At 31.0% G+C, this 22670-nt stretch overlaps 2 non-coding genes across 2 annotated transcripts; both read left to right on the forward strand.

Moving 5' to 3' along the window:
* Positions 1–7493: 7493 nt before the first annotated feature.
* Positions 7494–8738, forward strand: VNE69_11806. Its single transcript, XR_010574022.1, has one exon. It is a non-coding gene; the product is annotated as an 18S ribosomal RNA (ribosomal RNA).
* Positions 8739–8772: 34 nt separating this feature from the next.
* On the forward strand, positions 8773–11258 carry VNE69_11807. Its single transcript, XR_010574023.1, has one exon. It is a non-coding gene; the product is annotated as a 5.8S-23S ribosomal RNA (ribosomal RNA).
* The last annotated feature ends 11412 nt before the right edge of the window (positions 11259–22670 follow it).

The raw sequence follows: 22670 nt of genomic DNA on the forward strand, positions 1-22670 counted from the left end.
CTAATAATTAAATACACTGCCCACACAGTTCCTAAACTAAACATATATTTTATAATATGAAACTAGAACATAGGGTAACAACTTTAAAGCTTTGGTTCCCCGATACACTACAAGAAAGGCACAAAAATCATTGAGGCTGATGTATTAAATAGAACTTATGAACCGTCAAACCGAACTAACGATTTGAAGTGCTCAAAAGATGAGCTCATCGATTCTAAAGATACACAGTATTATTAAGTAAATAACACAAAAACAAAGAACTTATCGCCAGTCGAAGATAGGCCAGCGCTTCCTGAGGATGCATATAAAAAGCTTACAAACTATGGTGGAAGAGATACAATGCTTCATGATAAAAAAAGAAACTATCAATGGCCCAAATAAAACGAATCAATTGTTCAATATCTTAAACGTCGTAAACCTTGTCAATGTAATCAACAAAAGACACAAGGAGAAGAAAAATTAGTACATTACCGTTTGGAACCCGCATTGAAAATTTGAAAAGACCCTTTATACAAAAAAAAACCAAAATTTGAAAAACAGATGAGTTTTTTTTATATGGAAATAAATTAAAGTTCATTTAAAAAATTGAATAATGCATAAATGACGGTTGTCTTACTTGTTTTGTTTGCTGTATAAATGCGGCTTTTCTACTTGAAGTAATGCAATATAATATATCATCATGTTCTATTGTGGTTACTGATCAATGGAGAACATATTTTGCTGTACAGACAAATCGCGCTGATAAGCACAGGACTATGAACCACGTCGTCAATTTCGTTTACTTATACGATCTCGAGACACAATACCAAACAATAAAGAATTTGTTTTCGTTTCAAGAGATATATTTAGTAAGAATGGAATTAATAGGACAACACTCTGAGTACCTTTTATAGTTCCTTTGTCTTATAAAATACCCCAAACCGATGTATAAATAATCATCTTTTTTTTGATTTAAAATAAATTTTAAAGTCTCTTTATATATTTTTTTTTTATATTTACTTTTTTAAATTTAAAATGCAGGTTTCAGACGGTCATGTACCGATTAAAGTATATTTAGAGATTCTACAATGTTGGATTTTAATATCGAATCAATATTTAATTTTGTAGTATCTTTCTTGTTTAATTTAATTTAAATTCTAACTCGTATAATTATATGTACACAGATCTATAGCTATCATTTCTTTGTTTTAATTCTTTTAAAAAATTAAAAAATAATGCGAAATAAACAATAAACATTCATTGTGTGTTGTATGGTACAAAAATAACATACATATAGTTACAACAATGGAGATTCATCAGGAATTTATTCTTAAAATATCATAGACGTACAGAACTCAATAATTAACTAAAATATCTGTTGTAAACTAGCACAATAATTTCTTTAAATAGAATTAAGGATAAATACCGACAATATCAACTTGGTGGCAGGCATCTTTTTTCATAACATCACTTATTTTACTTTTGTTATCATGTTAAAAAACATGACTTGTCATATTTGTCCTGTTATATTTATATCTACATTATAACCTTTTGTATTAATAAATTTGTTTCATTGTTTATGTTTGTGTGCGATATTGTTTAAGTTCCATTGTAAAATTGTTTAAGTTTGTTTGCAATATTGTTTGAGTTTGTTTGTAATATTGTAAAATTGATTGAGTTTATATGTAAAATTGTTTAAGTTTGTTGATTAAAAAGTTATTTAAACAAACAAATAAAACTATAAATAAAGAAAAAAATTTAACCCCAATATGTTTTTCGTGAACTTGCTCATTGTTTTCATTAAAACAATAAGACCATTTACTGCTGTCATTGCAGAAGGAACATGCGAACAAATACCCGAAGATATTTGTAAGGCTGTAGGTAGACGAGGGGTTGTAGCTAATTCTACAAATATCAATGCCATGGTAAACTTATTGAATAAAATGAACATTGAAAAGGCCTATGTATTTGGGTGGGAAGATTGCCCCGAGACCATGGTATTGTATTCTAATGGAGCTCTTGTCCCATACATCAAAGACAGAATCAGTAGTAAATACGCAATGTGCATAGGTGATTGTCCATGTAGACCTAAAATACTAGGTGAATCTACTAAAGAATGTTGTGCTATTAAGGAAGAGAGACCTAAATCATGTTGCGGAGCAAAGAATGTAGAATCCAAGACCTGTTGTAGTACAGATAAAAGGGCCGAAAGTCTATGCTCGTGTAATCAGATGCTAGTTAACAAATCTGGTTTTACAATGAAAAGCCAACCTCGCGTGTCGTGTTGTAATACGCAAGAAACAACATCATTCTGTAACATTAAAGATCATGAAGGTAAAATGACAGAATCCAAAAAGAGTTTTCTAACTCAAGAATCAGCGCCCCGTCAATTTGAAAGATATAAAGGTTCATGTTGTTACATTGACAAGAGATCGTGCTGTAAACAGACACGACCGAGAGCTTGCAGTAATGATCGTAAAAATAATTGTAGATGTCATTTAAATAAAAGACCGTGCTGCAGTTATGATTATAAACAGCATTGTTTTAAAACAAAAAGATGTTGTATTGATAAAAACTCATACAATGATAATAATCATAAGCGACGCCTTTGTAATAATGAACACTACGAAGAATCTCATGGATCAAGACAAGAAAGCGAGTCTTCTTCAGACATTTATATTCAGAGCTCGGAAGAATATTGTGACGTGAAAATAGATAATTGCTTAGTACCTCCTACTATCGAACATAATGAATATTTTCAAGAATTTTTTTATGCCGATGAAGAAAGAAAAAATAAAACGACGACAATAAAATCAAAATCTTTTGAATTTAAGACAGTCGAAGATGGAAATATTTCTTTAGCAGAAAATGAACACACATATCAACACACAAAAAAAGAAATAGTAATTGACAAATGTGATGGTAAACTGTTGAAAATTCCTAGAAAATTATATGATCCATTCCTACTCTATCAAATTACTAGTAAACTCAGTTCCAAGCATCGTATGCCCGTGTGTCTATATATCACTGACGATGATTTATTATTTGTGATGATAAATCATAAGATGTATCACGTTGACATAACATGTGGAAAGTTAGTACTTGAAGAAGTATGTAATAAAGATAGGGAAATGCTTCAATTGCATCTCATAAGATTTAGAAATTAAATAAATACTTAGTGTAACATATTTTCTCAATACACAAAAAAAAAACACTTTTCTTTAACACTTCTTTTTTTTTCTGATATATTACTATTAAAGTTATGACTTAAAAGTTTGAATTTGAATCTTATAATAATGTGCCTTTGTAAAGACTCATGTCATTTACAAGCGTGAAAGATGCATTATTTATTTTTTATGAAAATCATTATTAATAGAGTTTATTTCTAATTGATATTTGCTCGAACAAACACAATAATACTAATCTACATAAAAACATCGTTTAGCATATTTTTACTAAAATTTATCTTAATCATATTTTTTTTTCATGGCTTATATACTTATAAAATCATTTTTTTGTTGTAAAAGGTCTACGTATTACTAGACGTAAAATTTAATGAGTTTAGAAAGATTTAGAAATGATATATTTATTTTAAATCATCAAATTGTATTTTGTAATTGACAATTCGTTATGTACGCTAATATATCAATTAAATTTAAATTTTATGTTTTAATTCGTTTTGAATGAGTTCTACGATATATTTTATGATATATTTCGTAGAGACCAGGGCATACATCATATCATGAGACTTAAAAGCATCGGAATTAGAGTATAGTTTTTTGTACTTACAAATTGGGATATAATACATTTGGATTCATTTCACCTTTAGATCATTATTACTATAAGTCACTTCTGTGTCAGATTAACAAACTCCGATTAAACTTTCTATTTTTATACAAACCCATTTTTGTGGCTATAAAGTCAATGATGGCATTATATTTTTTATATATCTACTTCTACTATATTACACCAATAATGTTAAATGGTTTTTATTTTTTTCGTGTTTTAAAACACACCAATTTTATAACTTCATACTTATTGTGTCATTAAGATTTAATCTAGTTGAGATTCTCAAACTGATTTTTCGAAGAGCATTTATTATATTAATTACATCTTTAAACGAATTATGTTTTTGTAAAACTTAAATCCAATATATCATAAAGACATTTTTTAGGGTTTTTTAACATTTCCACAAAAAAAAAAACGAAAACATATTACTCATAAAAATGTGTATAATTAGTATAAAACAATTGAACCTAAAACATTTAGAAGATACTTTATTATTGTTATTAGGTTGGTATGATTTAATTTTCTATTTAAGTTTTGCTTAGATGTAATTTCTAATTTTTTAGAAACCATGATCTTTTTTTTTTAAATTCACCCAGCACAGGTAGAAGTTTAAATAAAAAACAAGAAGAAGAACGAATCAAGTTGATAGCGTTATAAAAAAAAAGAATGCATACGCTAGTGTACTTTTAAAATATTAAGAAAAAACAATAATTAAAAATTAAAACAATAATACTTATATAAAAAAATATGAAAATAACAAATTGAAAATTTATCCAGGATATTTCAAATTTTTTAAAAAAATGCAAAGGTCTTATTGAAGATGATGAAAGTCGAGTTGTACAAAGGGAATTAAAATACTAGTAACGGGAGTGTCTTACACGATTATTGTTTTTATATTATGAATAATGACTACTTTATTCAAGAAAAACTTTATAATATGAGAAAATGCATAAATGTTATATGTAAATAGATATTGGAAGTCCAACATAAAGTGTTTATGTTTGTCTGAACAATACAATGTAAATTGATCCTGTTTCTAAAACAAATATTTTTTTAAAAATAATCGAATCGGCTCTTTATGTCTAAAAAAAAATTTAGATAAAAAAGATATTGCAGTAATTTTTATTTCGGAAAGATTTTTAACTCGAACCACATAAATCTGAACTCAAATAGGAAGTTTAAGCATCCTATTAAATGCCTGAAACCGTTAGGGTGTTTAGACAAACAACTATGTACATTCTGTCATTGTTTCTCACTTCTTCGTATTTCAATGTATTGATATGTTACACAAAAGCCAAATATCTATAATATAATTATCGCTAATATAAAAATAATCCAGAAATAATTATAATTTATAATATAAAAATCCATAATTCAAATTCTACTATACTGTAACATATTGACGTATAAATTTTGAAGAGCACGAAGTTTACACATTTTATATGGCGTATAATGATTTCGCATAAATGAAATTAATTATAGTTTAAAATGAAGTATTAGATTTTTTACGATAATAAAGACCTAAAAACATTTTGGATTGGTTTTAATTTAAATGAAAATAGAATCAGATTCTACTAGTGTTTTATTAGAAATCAAAACTCAGTTGTAAGTTCTGTATCTCATACATTGCGACTTTAAGATTAACGATACAATGATTTCTTTAAATATTGAAACCATATTTAGTAGTCATTGTTTATGGTAAAAATAAATAAAGCTTAAAGAAAACGTATGAACTGTAAAATACAACATATGTTATTGTTCAAACAGCCACAGTATATATGCAATTAGGCTAGAGCTAGAAGACTGTACTGAGACAAATACGGACAAAATTACACAAAATGAATTTGGAATCCAGACAAAAAATTAGATATCAAAATATGCAAAGGAATAAGCCATTATAGCCCAATTCTAGAGTTTTTTGGGTCGCTTCGCAAAAAACTTAAAGCCATGAGACAATTCTCAATTGTATATTTTTTTTATTTCACTAATCTAATGCAAAAATTATTTTCATATTTTTAATTTATAATCGGAATCTATTTATTTTATATTTATACGACTGTTTTTGATAAAAAAATTTTCTTTATTAAATCAAGGGCCTATTTCTAAAAAATTATTGTTTTCTTTTTTTAGACATTAAAATGCATTTTGTTAATATTTTCTAATTTTTTGTTGGAGACAATATATCCCGAGAGACACAAAGACGTTTTACAAATTCAGAAACATAATCTTATAAATTTAAATTGAAGTTTTCACTAAAAGGGGGTTACTTGTAAATATTGTTAATTACAGTCAAATTAAATAGATCCACGAGAGTTCAAATAATTGAATGTTATATTTAAGTTTTTAAATAGTTTTAAAACATATATATAAATGAGAAACTAAATATTTTAGAAATATATGTTTTTTTATATATTCTTGCTGTAGTATCCGATCAAATATTGACGAAACATATTTTTACAAGTAGAGATTTGTTTGCCTGCATAAGCTTTAAAAACATTTTAAAAGAAGGGTTGAGATATTACACTAAAATATTTACAATTCTTGTAACAGCTACATCGATTTCCCACGTTGGTTATATACAGTTACAACTCCTCCTCTAACTAAAGTTATATGTAAATGTTTCAAAATTACCTCTCAAAAAATATATTATTTTTTCTGTCGCGGCCAAATAAAGGGCCTGGTCATGATGGTATGTTGCTTTATCATTTTTTTTAGGTGTTTCATCGTTTCATATATTAATTTTGTGGCTCAATGTTTATATTTTAGAAAATCCACTACTTTTGTTTGTATTTATCAAAAGCTAACAAAATATACCTGTATAATTTTATATTTTTGTAGGGCTACTTTCATGTCATAATGACATATCACATAAAATAAATCTGTCAAACAACTTATCATTGACCGATAAACGTCAAAAAATCAACAAAAAATATTTATAGAGATATATTTTCATGTACGATACAAACAATTAGTATTCTTGTTAAACATACATTAAAAATAAAAAAAGAAGTGCATGTAATCAAATAGGAACAAGGCCAATGAAGCTATCAGTAAGTGAAGAAATAAAAATATATTTTAAGAGCATATGTACTTTATACTACATAAATTAATATACAATTATACATGATGCATTTATTTGTATTATACATCACAAACTCACCATGGAAAAGATATAATATATTTTTATGTGAGTATCAAAGTCAAAGTGTCATCTCACATCTTAAAAATGTCAAGTTTCTTGTTTATTTGTTTAAGTCAACAAATAAACAAAACAAATGTGTATTAGACAAAATAATTTTATATCTGAGAATTAGATAATAGATCATTTAATTATTAGAATAATCATAATTTAAGATAAATATATAAGTTGTGTTATGTATAATACTGCAGTATCATATAGTCTCAGTTGTTCATGAAGCATCATGTAGAATCCATTTTGTTTTTTATACATTATTTACACAATTATAAATGTTGCTAATCTCAGATTACAATTTTGATCAGTGAATCAGTGATTAATCAATCATTTGCTGATTTATTAAAATAATTTTTTACCCTTGTAAAATTTTATTTCATCCAATCTGATATTATATCATTTATTAAGTATTTTTAAACAATTATAGTTTTCATATTTTATATTATAAGAATTTGTATTAAGAAATATATTTATTTCTAATATTTTCATAAATACTGATTAAAATCAAATATATTGATTTTTAATACACAACACCAGGTTGATTCTGCCTGACGTAGACGCTATTCCCTAAGATTAACCCATGCATGTTTTTGATATGGAAAAATGGACTGCTCAGTAATACTCACTTTATTTAATGTATTAAATTAGTATAACTGCGTTAAAGTGTAGCATAAGACATATACAGTAAGAGTGAGACCTATCAGCTAGTTGTTAAGGTAATGGCTTAACAAGGCAATGACGGGTAACGGTATTACTTTGTAATATTCCGGAGAAGGAGCCTGAGAGACGGCTACTAAGTCTAAGGATTGCAGCAGGGGCGAAACTTGACCTATGGATTTTATCTGAGGCAGTTATGGGAAGTAATATTCTATTGTTTCATATTGTAAAAGTATATGAGGTGATTAATTGGAGGGCAAATCAAGTGCCAGCAGCCGCGGTAATACTTGTTCCAAGAGTGTGTATGATGATTGATGCAGTTAAAAAGTCCGTAGTTTATATTTAAGAAGCAATATGAGGTGTACTGTATAGTTGGGAGAGAGATGAAATGTGACGACCCTGACTGGACGAACAGAAGCGAAAGCTGTACACTTGTATGTATTTTTTGAACAAGGACGTAAGCTGGAGGAGCGAAGATGATTAGATACCATTGTAGTTCCAGCAGTAAACTATGCCGACGATGTGATATGATATTAATTGTATTAGATGATAGAAATTTGAGTTTTTTGGCTCTGGGGATAGTATGATCGCAAGATTGAAAATTAAAGAAATTGACGGAAGAATACCACAAGGAGTGGATTGTGCGGCTTAATTTGACTCAACGCGAGGTAACTTACCAATATTTTATTATTCAGAGAAGATTTATAATCTGAGAATGATAATAGTGGTGCATGGCCGTTTTTAATGGATGCTGTGAAGTTTTGATTAATTTCAACAAGACGTGAGACCCTTTTATTAATAGACAGACACAATCAGTGTAGGAAGGAAAGGATTAAAACAGGTCCGTTATGCCCTCAGACATTTTGGGCTGCACGCGCAATACAATAGATATATAATCTTTATGGGATAATATTTTGTAAGAGATATTTGAACTTGGAATTGCTAGTAAATTTTATTAAATAAGTAGAATTGAATGTGTCCCTGTTCTTTGTACACACCGCCCGTCGCTATCTAAGATGATATGTGTTGTGAAATTAGTGAAAACTACTTGAACAATATGTATTAGATCTGATATAAGTCGTAACATGGTTGCTGTTGGAGAACCATTAGCAGGATCATAATAAGTTAAATTTAAATTAATTAGTAATTATTAAATTTACCCACACATGGGATCAATAGGATACCATAACGATGAAGGTCGTAATAGAATACGAAAGTATATTATTTACCTAATTAATATATTTATAATGTATTGATAACCCTTTGAACTTAAGCATATCATTAAAAGGAGGAAAAGAAACTAACTAGGATTTCTTTAGTAGCAGCGAGTGAACAAGAAATAACCCTCCATTGTAATCCTTAATTGGAGTTGTAAATGGTTTATTCTATTAATTATATTTATAGAGAATATTATATTCGTTATTAATAGAATAGAATAATGTACTTGAGTAGAGCTGCTTGGTAGTGCAGTTTGAATAAAGGTAGAATGAAATATCTAAGGTTAAATATAATGGTATACCGATAGAAAATAAGTACTGCGAAGGAACTTGTGAAAATGTGTGGAGTTTAGCCTTATTTTTAAGGACCCGTCTTGAAACACGGACCAAGGAGATTATAATTATAGCAAGATAAAAATTAAATTTTTTAATCTTTATTAACTTGATTAGTTATAATTATAAGACCCGAAACACAGTGAACTATACATGTTCTGGTTGAAGATAAGCAACAGTTTATTGGAGGACCATAATCATTCTGACGTGCAAATCGATGATTTAAGATGTGTATAGTGGCGAAAGACCAATCGAACTGTGTGGTAGCTGGTTCACAGCGAAATGTCTCTCAGGACAGCAGTTATTATTATATAGGACATAGATGTAGGACACTGTTATAGTTTTTTTACTATGAGAAATCTTTAATTCTATGGAATTATATAAATTAAATTTATATAATGAATCTATTGTATAACTAGTGGGCACATGATTGTAAGAATGATGTGCAAAAAGGGATGAACCTTATGAAATATTAAATATTCTAAATAGTAGATATTATACCATAAATATGATGAATACATTGAGACAGTAGGGCGGTTGTTATGGAAGTAGAAATCCGCTAAGAAACGTGTTACAACGTACCTACCGAATGTATTATTGTATAAAATGGAAGAAGATTACTACTTTTATGAGATGTTTCTAATAAATATTTAGGTAGCTGTGCAATTTGTTTGTATTGAAGTATATATGTGAGTATATATAGAAGAAACAAATGAGCCGATCTTGGAGGCAGTAACAATATATTTGTATAGATATAGACTAGGGTTTTCAATTATTATTGAAGTGAATCGGTGTTATTTATAAAAACAAAAAAGATTAATAATTCTTTATTAAATTATTATAAGGTAACTTGATAATGACAGTATATTTCAATAAATTTAAGATAAATGAATTAAATTTTATTTTAACTATGGATTGTCATGATAAGAAATAGTTAATTATATATACTTGATAAAAATAAAATAATTTTAACCGTACCTATACACCGCATCAGGTGTCTTTGTATCATAACAAATATTTTAAATTAAAGTAAGTAAGGGAATTCGGCAAATTAGATCTGTAACTTTGGGATAAAGATTGGCTCTAGCATGCTAGAACTTTTACTATGTAAGGAATCTGACTGTTTATTAAAAACATAGCTTTTTGTATTTACAAGAAGTGAATTCTGCCCAGTGCATTTATTGTTAAAGTTGTGTAAGCGAATGTAAACGGCGGGAGTAACTATGACTCTCTTAAGGTAGCCAAATGCCTCGTCATTTAATTGGTGACGCGCATGAATGGAGCAACGAGATTCCTACTGTCCCTACTTACAATTTTGTGAAACCACGAGACAAGGGAACGGGCTTGTTATTTATCAGCGGGGAAAGAAGACCCTGTTGAGCTTGACTTTAGTATGTTTTAATAAATATTCGGTATATTGTAGAGAGGTGGGAGAAGTATTGTGAAACCACTAGTATGTTTGAATATTTATTTATTAGAATATATGGGGAGTTTGGCTGGGGCGGTACAGCTGTTAAAAAGTAACACAGCTGTCCTAAGGTAGATGAATGATGGATGGTAACCATCAGTTTATTATAAGGGAATAAATCTGCTTTACTTTATGCATATGACTGTATTTAGTAGGGAAACCTTGGCCTAGCGATCCCAATTACATTCATTATGTATTGGGTGATTGAAAAGTTACCACAGGGATAACTGGCTTGTAGCAGGCAAGCGATCATAGCGATTCTGCTTTTTGATTCTTCGATGTCGTCTCTTCTGATCATCGTAGTGTATATGTTACGAAGTGTTGGATTGTTCACCCGGTAATGAGGAACGTGAGATGGGTTTAGACCGTCGTGAGACAGGTTAGTTTTACCCTACTGTAAGTATTTTTGAGTGAACTTTGATAGTACGAGAGGAACTCTAAGTGATGACCACTGGTAGTGCGATTAACTATTAAGTTATGTTGCTTAGCTACGTCGTTTCGATTAAGGCTGAAAGCCTCTTAAGCCTGAAGCGTAGCTCAAAGATACATTTAGGAGAATACTACTCTTTTAAGCAGAACTGTAAGAATGAAGGTGTATGCCGACATTTTGAGGTTACTGCTTTTTTTGTATGTATAGTAGGTGTTGTATACTATAAGAGAGCGTACTTTATGTCTAGATTTGGTACCCTACCCTCCACAAGAGAGCGTCCACGTCGCGGAGGGTGGGACCGATGTTTTTTAACTAGGTGCAGATCTCTAAGTCTTACCAACCTTCGGCTGCTGGTTGGTAAGTAGGGTCAGCTATACTCTAGGGGTGGGAGACCCATTGCTGGTGAGAAGGACACCGTTAACTTTCGAGTAATTCTTCATATTTTTAACCTGGGAGAGGTTGGGCATGATACTGAAGCTGTATTGTTCCGCTGAACTGAGTCGTGTTCTTAAATGGTGTATTGAACCAGGCGTTGTGTTTTCGTCAGGTCCGCGAAATATGTAGTCAGAGATGACTAAGGATCTGTTACCTACGGGAACAAATTTTTCTCCTACAAGCGAGGCCGTTGAGGTATGCTGGCGTGTAATCGCAATTATTGATGTTTTTCTGGTTGGTGGAGTTTTTGGTGGCTTGGTGGCTTTTCTTCGTTTTGCTGATTCTGTCTTTTTTACAATAAACAATTTTATTTTTTTTTTTTATTATGTTTTTTAACTAGGTGCAGATCTCTATGAAGGGTAAAGTAAGAGAAAGCAGGAGCGAGCTCAGTAGAGCAAAAAGTGACCACTTTGGTGGTCCAAACAACAATTTAGATACAGAAATGTATTTAAAACAACAAACTAAGCATGTATATGCTAGTAAAAGTTTCCCAAGTGTTACTTTTAAAAATGATGGAGAAATGAAATATTTTCTCAAGAAAATCAAAATTCTTTCAAAAAGAATTAATAAAAATGATATTTTTGACACATCAAAAAAAGATAACAATAAAGATCTTATTGATCTTAAAAGATACATATCTAGCACTACTGAATTAGTATTGATTCAGCAGACATATCTGGAGCTCTTTCATGAAAAGCTAGAAAAACAAAACATCAAACTAAAAAATTTGATTAAAAATAATGTGATGGATGACAGTGATCAAATTACTGATTCATCAAAAAATAAATTTGAGATAATGATTGAGAATCACTCAAAAGAATGTGTAGAACAAAAGGATAATAACTCCGATGTTCCAAATGATACCAGTAGCGAAACCCTTCAGTTAGCTACTGGAAACAATGATATTTCTAAATTAGAAATCATAAATGAAGATGTTTTAATTAATGTCAAAAATATCGTGTCTGCTGTCAAAGTAGAAGAAGAAGATCGATTGTCAGAAGATGGCAAAAGAAAATGTATAGGTGTCTCAAATGCGTCTACAAATATTATAATTAACAAGAATAGTAAAACACAAGATGGTAAGCTAGATATAGCCTCCATTAACAAAAAAGCAGTAGTTAGACATCTGTCAACTATCTCTGCTATTATAGCTGGTAAAAGAAAAGCTCCTAAGAATGAAGTCAAACTTTACCATACAAATGAAGACGGATGGACATCTGTCAAACACACATTCAAGCCTAAAGTCCAGATAGACTTGAAGAAAAACAGAAGGGGTAAAACCACGTATAAATCCAACTTTAATAGATTTAAATCACTTAAAGTGGAATCCGCTGGCAATGTAAAAGTGCCCAAAAATTCTATTCATGCAGCTTTACATGAGAAAAACAAATTATCTACTAAAGACTATAAAAAAAAAAGATTACAATATCATAAAATAAATTTTACTCAAAAAATGAAAAATAGAAACAATGAGAAATGTCAACAAAAAAGAAGTCCAGTTTTTCCAGTGAAAAACTGGGCCAAAGAGCTAACGGAAGAAGCTCTTATGAAAATTATAAAGGATGGTAGAATTATTTCCAAATGTAAGTTTAGGCTAGCTCTTGCTTCTGGACTCGGATTACAAGGGAAACCTCAATCTAGAGACGCATGGGCAGCCCTAACGGATGTTGAAAATAAAGATATACCACTTATAAAACAATTTAAAGATTCGGAAGTAGTACTTTTGATGATTAGAGAAAACGTGTGCCCTAAGGTACTAGGCAAAATTAAAGAAAAGTTCGTAGGTTCTAATATCTGTGAGGAAGTTAATTTCTTCATCGACTTTTTGTCTTTAACAAAAACAACTGTTCTAGGAGAACTACAAAGACTCTCTGGAACGCATAAAAACTTTGTACCACTTGTTAAAGCATGTAGGTACATAACTAAAGAATTAAATAAAGAAAAGCCAAACCATGGATATTTCATTTATTTAGAAAATATGATGGGTGAGCCTGCCCGAGAATCTAAGGACTTTAATAATGAATAAAGTATCCTTGTTAAAGTTCTGTTTTTATAGGAAATTATTTTCCTATAACAAAAGTGATATTTTTAAATCTCTAAATAAAAAAACTCATAATCCAATTGGATAATGAAGGGTAAAGCGCAACAAACCAGGAGCAAGCTCAGTAGAGCAAAAAGTGACCACTTTGGTGGTCCAAACAACAATTTAGATACAGAAATGTATTTAAAACAACAAACTAAGCATGTATATGCTAATAAAAGTTTCCCAAGTGTTACTTTCAAAAATGATGGAGAAATGAAATATTTTCTCAAGAAAATCAAAATTCTTTCAGAAAGAATTAATAAAAACGATATTTTTGACACGTCAAAAAAAGAAAATAACAAAGATCTTCTTGATATTAAAAGATACATATCTAGCACTACTGAATTAGTATTGATTCAGCAGACATATTTGGAGCTCTTCCATGATAAGCTAGAAAAACAAAATATCAAATTAAAAAATTTGAAAAAAAATAATCTGATGGATGACAGTAATCAAATTACAGAATCAACAAAAAATAAAATTGAGATGATGATAGAGAATCACTCAAAAGAATGTGTAGAACAAAAGGATAATAACTCCGATGTTCCAAATGATACCAGTAGCGAAACCCTTCAGTTAGCTACTGGAAACAATGATATTTCTAAATTAGAAATCATCAATGAAGATGTTTTAATTAATGTCAAAAATCTCCCATCTGCTGTCATAAATCTCGACACTGCTGTCAAAGTAGAAGAACAAGATAAATTGTCAGAAGATGGCAAAAGAAAATGTATAGATGTTTCAAAGGCATCTACAGATATTATAATTAATAAAAATATTAAACCAAAAGATGGTAAGCTAGATATAGCTTCCATCAACAAAAAAGCAGTAGTTAGACATCTGTCAACTATCTCTGCTATTATAGCTGGTAAAAGAAAAGCTCCTAAGAATGGAGTCAAGCTTTTCCATATAAACGAAGACGGATGGACATCTGTCAAACACACATTCAAGCCTAAAGTCCAGATAGACTTGAAGAAAAACAGAAGTGGTAAAACCACAGATAAAACCAACTTTAATAGATTTAAATCACTTAAAGTAGAAACTAGTGGCAATGTAAAAGTGCCTAAAAAGATTAATCATGAAGCTGTAAAGAGAAAAGATATCATTCCTAAAAGAGATCATGAAAAAAGAAGATTACTAAATCAGAAAATAAATTTTACAAAAAAAACGAAGGACAGAAAAAATGAGAAATGTCAACAAAAAAGAAGGCCAGTTTTACCAAAGAAAAACTGGGCCAAAGAGCTAACTGAAGAAGCTCTTATGAAAATTATAAAGGATGGTAGAATTATTTCCAAATGTAAGTTTAGGCTAGCTCTTGCTTCTGGACTCGGATTGAAAGGGAAACCTCAATCTAGAGACGCTTGGGCAGCCTTAGCTGATGTGGAAAATAAAGATATACCACTTATAAAACAATTTAAAGACTCGGAAGTAGTACTTCTGATGATTAGAGAACACGTGTGCCAAAAGGTACTAAGCAAGATTAAAGAAAAGTTCGGAGGTTCTAATATCTGCGATGAAGTTAATTTCTTCATCGACTTTTTGTCTTTAACAAAAACAACTGTTCTAGGAGAGCTGCAAAGACTCTCTGGAACGCATAAAAATTTTGTACCGCTTGTAAAAGCATGTTGGTACATAACTAAAGAATTAAATAAAGAAAAGCCAAACCATGGTTCCTTCATTTATTTAGAAAATATGATGGGTGAGCCTGCCCGAGAATCTAAGGACTTTAACAATGAATAAAGTATCTTTGTTAAAGTCCTGTTATTATAGGAAATTATTTTCCTATAACAAGAGTGATATTTTCAAATCTCTAAATAAAAAAACGCATAATCCAATTGGATTTACTCAGATTAAAAATACTTTCCAAACGACAACGAGATTGAATAGTCTCAAATATTTTTCTATTAGAAAGAATATGTGGTGGAAGAAAGTACAAGAACAATATTGTATTGTCAAGATACAAAGAATTCCTTATGGAGTGAAAGATCTCCTCAAAGACTTATGTAAGAAGAACTCTCTTTTGGAGAATTCCATTATTACAGCAAGAAAGTATAGACGAAGAGACACGTCTTTTACAAAAATAATAGTTGAAAAACTATACGCAAATTTATTGATTAAGACAGTTAAAGCTAAAGGCTTTAAAGTTTTAAATGATAATAGAAAAAAACTAGAGAAATCTAGTAAAGTAAATAAAAAGACCAAAGAGAACATAAAACTCTTAAGTCTAAACATTAACCATCTCTCTAACAAGAGAGAAGAACTCGAGTGGCTTCTAAAGAAGGAGGAACCAGAAATTATGTGTTTACAGGAAACTTGGAGACAATCTACAAGACCTTTAAAACTTGAAAAATACACTACAGTTGAAACACTTAGTAGTGGAAAAAATAAACCAGGATTAATAACTCTGGTTAGAAATAATGGAGCGATCAGATGTTCCAAAAAAGGAACCGACTCAAACATTCTGCAAACTGTAGTTGAGTTTAGTTCAGCAGGCAAATGGATTAAGTATTTAGTCTTAAATGTCTACATACCACAAAACAAGGATCTCAAAAGGGAGACCTTGGCCAGATTATTTTCTCTTTTAGAAAAAGAGAATTTCAGAAATAACTATAGTGAGATCATAGTGATGGGAGATATGAATATGCAGAGTTCTAGTCTCAAGAAAAAACTAAAGGTAGTTGGTTTGCCAGTTACAATAAAATATAACAGCAACGATGGTACAAGGATTCTCAAAGATGGTAAAAGATCTAAGAGAAAAATTGATACCATCTTTCGACTAAAAAGTAATGATAATGAGAAGATCATTATATCCAAGTCTTGGGTATTAAGTGATCACTTAGTGCTCAAAAGAAATATTAAACTTACTGTTGATAAGACCTCAGATCAACTAGTTTATGATAAGAAGATGCTGGAAAATCCAAAAGTGATTAAAAAGCTTAAAAAGAAGTTGTGTAATCAACAATTAAACATGAATAATCTTCCTGAGATTATTCAAAAAGTTTGTACATCTTTGAAGATTTACAAAAAGAGAGGAGGCCATACTGGACTTACAATGAGATGGAGATATTTAAAAGTCTTCAAAGAAAAACGTCTAGCAGCAAGAGCTGTTATGAAAAATTATAATGAAATCAACTCAATTAGATTCGAATATCTCAAAAAGAGAGTAGACGAAACTAAAAAGTTGATTCGCAAAGATAGATCGAAACTTTGGGCTTTAAGAGGAATAAAGCTCTTTAAAAGTAACAGATCCCGAGAATTCTGGCAATGGCTGAAAAATAGAAGTGTCTCCATTCGTTTGGATCAAGTGGCTCTAATTGACCACAATAAGATTCTTCAGACTTGCCGAGAAAGAAGCTAGAAATAGCGAATAAATTTTACGCTGATTTGGCGTCAGAGAATGATATAGATGTCAATGTCTATGATAAAGTAGATCTTGTTGATCTTCCCCCAGAGATAACAGATGAAGAATTTCTATCCGCACTGAAGAAATGTGGAAATAACAAAGCAGCCGGTCCTGATGAGATTCCAACCGAGCTATACAAACACTTACTGACTAGAGCAGTAGAAGATAAATTCTTTAAATTCATGCTACATGAATTTAATAAATATATTTGTGGAAATAGTCCTCCTGAATACTGGAGCATGGCAAACATGATTTGCCTTCACAAAAAAGGAGATGAGACAGATCTGAATAATTATAGGGGAATCTCCTTAATTAACACAATTAGTAAGATCTATCTCAAGATAATAAATGACAGGTTAACTCAATTTGTCGAAGAACAAGATATACTCTCTAGATACCAAGCAGGATTCCGAGCAGGTGAAGAGTGTATGAATCAGATTACATCTCTACTAGAAATAGTGAGAAGAAGAGAATTCAGAGGCCTGAACACAATAATGTGTTTCATTGACTTTGAAAAAGCTTATGATAATGTAAGTCATGACTTATTATTTGAGAAGCTTACAAAACTTAATATCCCATTGTATTTAATCAATACAATAAAGGGTATTTATAAATATACCACCATGCGTGTGAAAATTGGTGGTGACACGTCAAGTGGCTATAGCTACAGAAAAGGAGTGAGACAAGGGTGCCCTTGTTCTCCAATGCTGTTCAATATATTCATCAATGATATTTTTGACGGCATAGAAGGAGTTTTGATCCCAAGATCAAATACGAGAGTTCCGGGACTGATGTTCGCAGATGATATTGTTGTCTTCGGAAACAACATTGATGATCTTAATAATAAGATCAATAGAATTTCTAATTGGGCGGTTAATAACAGAATGAGGATTAACTGCACAAAAAGCGGAATATTAGAATGGGCTGCTCATTCTAAAATACAAGAATTCCGAAGTTTGTATTCTCTCAGTACAGACTTTGGTGTGATTGAGGAAGTCACTGAATACAGATATCTAGGTGTCTTAATTAAAAGAAACACGCTAGAAGAACACTTGGTCAAAGACGCAGCAATGCGTGGCAAGAAAGCCTTGGACGCCTTGATGCCCAAGTTGATGAATAATAGCATCAACCTTTACTTCAAGGCGATCTTAATCAAATGTGTACTAGTACCCACACTAATGTATGGTAGTGAACTGTGGGGAATGTCAAGTACAAGAGCAGGTAAGATTAACAGGATCTTAAGAAAATCTATCAGAATGATATTCAAAAGAGTATTAGTTCCACTAGATAGAGTAATGGACGAGTTCAGTATCGAACGAATTCATATACAAGCAGCTTTAAGTAGATTTAGAGCATACAACAAGTGGAAACACAATAAGACAATCATATCGGATATAATCTCAATCAATCCGAAAGAAAGAAAAACTACCTGGTGTTCAAGAACACAAAGATGGTTAAAACGATTTGTCGGCAACGATTATGAATCAACTGATAGTAGATTTATCACTACAAAAATAATTGATGTACTAAGAAGTCGAAGAACTCTAAATACTTCTTTAGCTGCATCAATAGCAAACCAATATGACATAAGAAATTCACAAATAAAATATGTCATGAACAAAATAAATAATAGGAAAATTAGAACATATGCTAGATTGAGATGTAATCTAGTAAAGTAATCCTCAGCAATAGCCAATTCAAAAAGAATATCTATGAGTTATAGAAACGAATGCTTTTTGTGTGATGGACCACAAGAAAATTTAGAACACTTTCTGCTGGAGTGCGTCTGTTTAACTGACATTAGATCATCTTTTGAAAATAAACTGCCTCTACTGACTTGTTCAAAAACAAATATCCGAGATAAAACCAAGCAACTCCTTGGTAATAAAATCGGACTAAAAAATAACCCAGATAAGATAAAAGAACTTTGTTGCACTATAGAGTTCTTAGATAGAATGGTTGTCTCTAGAAGAATTATGATTAATAACAAACTGAAGGAGATAACGAAACAAAATAATTAATATAGCTTAATTAAAAAAAATGAAAATCTAGAATTAGAAGAAAGAAGTGTTATATTATTAACAAAAAGACTTATATTTAATTATATTTGACCTGGGAGAGGTCGGGCATGATACTGATGCTGTATTGTTCCGCTGAACTGAGTCGTGTTCTTAAATGGTGTATTGAGCCAGGCGTTTTCGTTTTTCATTAGACCCGTGAAAGTGGGTCTCTAGTCATATTATGACTAAGGATGTGTCCTATGGGAACAAACTTTTCTCCTACAAGCGAGGCCGTTAAGGTATGCTGGCGTGTAAACGCAATTATTGATGATTTTTTCTTTATTAGTGGAGTTTTTGGTGGCTTGGAGGCTTTTCTTCGTTTTGCTGATTCTGTCTTTTTTACAATAAACAATTTTATTTTTATTTTTTTTTAATCCAATTGGATATAATAAAATAAAAAATACTTTCAAAACACCAAGGAGACTGAATAGTCTCAAATATTTTTCTATTAGAAAGAATATGTGGTGGAAGAAAGTACAAGAACAATATTGTATTGTCAAGATACAAAGAATTCCTTATGGAGTGAAAGATCTCCTCAAAGACTTATGTAAGAAGAACTCCCTTTTGGAGAATTCCATCATTACAGCAAGAAAGTATAGACGAAGAGACACTTCTTTTACAAAAATAATAGTTGAAAAACTATACGCAAATTTATTGATTAAGACAGTTAAAGCTAAAGGCTTTAAAGTTTTAAATGATAATAGAAAAGAACTAGAGAAATCTAGTAAAGTAAATAAAAAGACCAAAGAGAACATAAAACTCTTAAGTCTATACATTAACCATCTCTCTAACAAGAGAGAAGAACTCGAGTGGCTTCTTAAGAAGGAGAAACCAGAAATTATGTGTTTACAAGAAACTTGGAGACAATCTACAAGACCTTTGAAACTTGAAAAATACACTACAGTTGAAACACCTAGTGGTGGGAAAAATAAACCAGGATTAATAACTCTGGTGAGAAATAATGGGGCAATTAGATGTAGCAAAAAGGGAACTGACTCAAACATTCTGCAAACAGTGGTTGAGTTTAGATCAGCAGGCAATTGGATTAAGTATTTGATCTTGAATGTCTACATACCACAAGACAAGGATCTCAAGAGAGAAGTCTTGGCCAGATTATTATTTCTCTTAGAAAAAGAGAAATTCAGAAATAACTATAGTGAGATCATAGTGATGGGAGATATGAACATGCAGAGTTCTAGTCTCAAGAAAAAACTAAATGTAGTTGGTTTGCCAGTTACAATAAAATATAACAGCAACGATGGTACAAGGATTCTCAAAGATGGTAAAAGATCTAAGAGAAAAATTGATACCATCTTTCGACTAAAAAGTAATGATAATGAGAAGATCATTATATCCAAGTCTTGGGTATTAAGTGATCACTTAGTGCTCAAAAGAAAAATTAAACTTGCCGTTGATAAGATCTCAGATCAACTAGTTTATGATAAGAAGATGCTGGAAAATCCAAAAGTGATTAAAAAGCTTAAAAAGAAGTTGTGTAATCAACAATTAAACATGAATAATCTCCCTGAGATTATTCAAAAAGTTTGTACATCTTTGAAGATTTACAAAAAGAGAAGTGTCCATACTGGACTTACAATGAGATGGAGATATTTAAAAGTCTTCAAAGAAAAACGTCTAGCAGCAAGAGCTGTTATGAAAAATTACAATGAAATCAACTCAATTAGATTCGAATATCTCAAAAAGAGAGTAGACGAAACTAAAAAGTTGATTCGCAAAGATAGATCGAAACTTTGGGCTTTATGAGGAATAAAGCTCTTTAAAAGTAACAGATCCCGAGAATTCTGGCAATGGCTGAAAAATAGAAGTGTTTCCATTCGTTTGGATCAAGTGGCTCTAATTGACCACAATAAGATACTTCAGACTTGTCGAGCAAAGAAGCTAGAAATAGCGAATAAATTTTACGCGAATTGGCGTCAGAGAATGATATAGATGTCAATGCCTATGATAAAGTAGATCTTGTTGATCTTCCTCTAGAGATAACAGATGAAGAATTTTTATCCGCACTGAAGAAATGCGGAAATAACAAAGCAGCCGGTCCTGATGAGATTCCAACCGAGCTATACAAACACTTACTGACTAGAGCAGTAAAAGATAAATTCTTTAAATTCATGCTAAATGAATTTAATAAATATATTTGTGGAAATAGTCCTCCTGAATACTGGAGCATGGCAAACATGATTTGCCCCCACAAAAAAGGAAATGAGACAGATCTGAATAATTATATGGGGAATCTCCTTAATTAACACAATTAGTAAGATCTATCTCAAGATAATAAATGACAGGTTAACTCAATTTGTCGAAGAACAAGATATACTCTCTAGATACCAAGCAGGATTCCGAGCAGGTGAAGAGTGTATGAATCAGATTACATCTCTACTAGAAATAGTGAGAAGAAGAGAATTCAGAGGCCTGAACACAATAATGTGTTTCATTGACTTTGAAAAAGCTTATGATAATGTAAGTCATGACTTATTATTTGAGAAGCTTACAAAACTTAATATCCCATTGTATTTAATCATTACAATAAAGGATATTTATAAATATACCACCATGCGTGTGAAAATTGGTGGTGACACGTCGAGTGGCTATAGCTACAGAAAAGGAGTGAGACAAGGGTGCCCTTGTTCTCCAATGCTGTTCAATATATTCATCAATGATATTTTTGACGGCATAAATGGTGTTTTGATCCCAAGATCAAATACGAGAGTTCCGGGACTGATGTTCGCAGATGATATTGTTGTCTTCGGAAACAACATTGATGATCTTAATAATAAGATCAATAGAATTTCTAATTGGGCAGTTAATAACAGAATGAAGATTAACTGCTCAAAAAGCGGAGTATTAGAATGGGCTGCTCATTCTAACATACAAGAATTCCGAAGTTTGTATTCTCTCAGTACAGACTTTGGTGTGATTGAGGAAGTCACTGAATACAGATATCTAGGTGTCTTAATTAAAAGAAACACGCTAGAAGAACACTTGGTCAAAGACGCAGCAATGCGTGGCAAGAAAGCCTTGGACGCCTTGATGCCCAAGTTGATGAATAGCAGCATCAATCTCTACTTCAAGGCGATCTTAATAAAATGTGTACTAGTACCCACACTAATGTATGGCAGTGAATTGTGGGGAATGTCAAGTACAAGAGCAGGTAAGATTAACAGGATCTTAAAAAATCTATCAGAATGATATTCAAAAGAGTATTAGTTCCACTAGATAGAGTAATGGACGAGTTCAATATCGAACGAATTCATATACAAGCAGCTTTAAGTAGATTTAGAGCATACAACAAGTGGAAACACAATAAGACAATCATATCGGATATAATCTCAATCAATCCGAAAGAAAGAAAAACTACCTGGTGTTCAAGAACACAAAGATGGTTAAAACGATTTGTCGGCAACGATTATGAATCAACTGATAGTAGATTTATCACTACAAAAATAATTGATGTACTAAGAAGTCGAAGAACTCTAAATACTTCTTTAGCTGCATCAATAGCAAACCAATATGACATAAGAAATTCACAAATAAAATATGTCATGAACAAAATAAATAATAGGAAAATTAGAACATATGCTAGATTGAGATGTAATCTAGTAAAG

The sequence above is a fragment of the Vairimorpha necatrix genome, chromosome 11 (assembly GCF_036630325.1).
Source record: "Vairimorpha necatrix chromosome 11, complete sequence".
NCBI lineage: Eukaryota > Fungi > Microsporidia > Nosematidae > Vairimorpha > Vairimorpha necatrix.